The sequence below is a fragment of the Syzygium oleosum genome, unplaced genomic scaffold (assembly GCF_021117445.2).
Source record: "Syzygium oleosum isolate NSW1041296 unplaced genomic scaffold, Sole_v2.1 Sole_v2.58, whole genome shotgun sequence".
NCBI classification, from domain to species: domain Eukaryota; kingdom Viridiplantae; phylum Streptophyta; class Magnoliopsida; order Myrtales; family Myrtaceae; genus Syzygium; species Syzygium oleosum.
The window spans coordinates 52501-55000 of NW_026607542.1; positions in this window are offsets into that span (position 1 = coordinate 52501).

Here is a 2500-nt window from a genome sequence, read left to right on the forward strand (position 1 = left end):
CCGTGTGCATCATTCGTGGCCGCAAGGCCGTGCCCGTGTGCATCATTCGTGGCCGGCGCCGTGCTCGTGTGCATCGCTCGTGGCCGTGCAAGGCCGTGCCCGTTTGCATCGTTCGGGGGCCAGCGTCGTGCCCGTGTGCATGGTTCGTGGCCTTGCGTGTGCCCGTGTGCATGGTTCGTGGCCGTGCGTCGTGCCCGTGTGCATGGTTCGTGGCCGTGCGTCGTGCCCGTTTGCATCGTTCGTGGCCTACGTCGTGCCCGTGTGCATGGTTCGTGGCCGTGCGTCGTGCCCGTTTGCATCGTTCGTGGCCTATGTCGTGCCCGTGTGCATGGTTCGTGGCCGTGGGCCCTGGCATCGTTCGTGGCCGGGCGTCGTGCCCGTGCATCGTGCCCGTGCTTCGCTCGTGACCGTGCGCCGTGCCCGTGCATCGCTCATGCCCGAGCGTCGTGGCCGTGCATCGTGGCCGTGCATGGTTCATGGCCGTGCGTCGTGCCGCGCGCGTCGTGCCCGTGCATCGTTCATGGCCGAGCGTCGTGCCCGTGCATGGTTCATGGGCGTGCGTCGTGTGCCCGCGTCGTGCCCGTGCATCGTTCATGGCCGAGCGTCGTGCCCGTGCATGGTTCATGGTCGTGCATCGTGCCCGTGTGTCGTGCCGTGCATCGTTCATGGCCGCGCGTCGTGCCCGCGCGTCGTGCCCGTGCATGGTTCATGGTCGTGCATCGTGCCCGTGTGTCGTGCCGTGCATCGTTCATGGCCGAGCGTCGTGCCCGCGCGTCGTGCCCGTGCATCGCTCATGGCCGAGCGTCGTGCCCGTGCATGGTTCATGGTCGTGCATCGTGCCCGTGTGTCGTGCCGTGCATCGTTCATGGCCGAGCGCCGTGCTGTGCATGGTTCATGGTCGTGCATCGTGCCCGTGTGCATCGTCGTGCCGTGCATCGTTCATGGCCGAGCGTCGTGCCCGCCGGTCGTGCCCGTGCATGGTTCATGGTCGTGCATCGTGCCCGTGTGTCGTGCCGTGCATCGTTCATGGCCGCGCGTCGTGCCCGTGCGTCGTGCCGTGCATCGTTCATGGCCGAGCGCCGTGCCCGCGCGTCGTGCCGTGCATCGTTCGTGGCCGAGCGCGTGCCCGTGCATCGTTCAAGGCCATGCATCGTGCCCGTGCATCGTGCCGTGTATCGTTCATGGCCGAGCGTCGTGCCCGTGCGTCGTGCCCGTGCATCGTTCAAGGCCATGCATCGTGCCCGTGCATCGTGCCGTGTATCGTTCATGGCCGAGCGTCGTGCCCGTGCGTCGTGCCCGTGCATCGTTCACGGCCGTGCGTCGTGCCCGTGCATCGTTCACGGGCGGCGTCGTGCCCGTGCGTCGTGCCCGTGCGTCGTTCACGGCCGTGCGTCGTGCCCGTGCATCCAGCCTTGTATCGTTCATGGCCGAGCGTCGTGGCCGTGCGTCGTGCCCGTGCATCGTGCCCGTGCGTCGTGCCGTGCATGGTTCATGGCCGTGCACCGTGCCCGTGCATCGCGCCCGTGCATCGTGCCCGTGGATCGTTCACGGCCGAGCATCACGCCCGTGCATCGTTCGTTCATGGCCGAGGGTCGCGCCCGTGCATCGTGCCCGTGGATCGTTCACGGCCGTGCATCGTGCCCGTGCGTCGTGCCGTGCATGGTTCATGGCCGTGCACCGTGCCCGTGCATCGCGCCCGTGCATCGTGCCCATCGTGCCCGTGGATCGTTCACGGCCGTGCATCGTGCCCGTGCGTCGTGCCGTGCATGGTTCATGGCCGTGCACCGTGCCCGTGCATCGTGCCCATCGTGCCCGTGGATCGTTCACGGCCGAGCATCACGCCCGTGCATCGTTCGTTCATGGCCGAGGGTCGCGCTCGTGCATCGTGCGTCGTGCCGTGCATGGTTCATGGCCGTGCACCGTGCCCGTGCATCGCGCCCGTGCATCGTTCATGGCCGAGCGTCGCGCCCGTGCATCGTGCCCGTGGATCGTTCACGGCCGAGCATCGCGCCCGTGCATCGTTCGTTCATGGCCGAGGGTCGCGCCCGTGCATCGGGCCCGTGGATCGTTCATGGCCGAGCATCGCGCCCGTGCATCGTTCGTTCATGGCCGAGGGTCGCGCCCGTGCATCGTGCCCGGGCATCGTTCATGGCCGTGCGTCGTGCCCGAGCATCTTGGCCGAGTGCCTGGGACGTGGCCGATGATCGTGGCCGAGTGCATCGGTCCTGGCCGAGCCTCGTGGCCGAGTGCATGGGTCATGCACGAGGCTCATGGCCGAGTGCATCGGCCATGCACGAGGCACATGGAACCGATCGCTACTTCACCGATCATTTCTCATCCAATTGAATCCATTCTTCTTCCTAAATTTTGTTTGGGTCATCAAATAGATCCCCCATTTGTTTTCCCACCTCCCAACTATTTTTTTTAATTTTCCAATTTTTTATAATTTTTTAAATACCAAAAATAAAAAAAAATATTTCCGAGCTTCAATTTTTTTTTT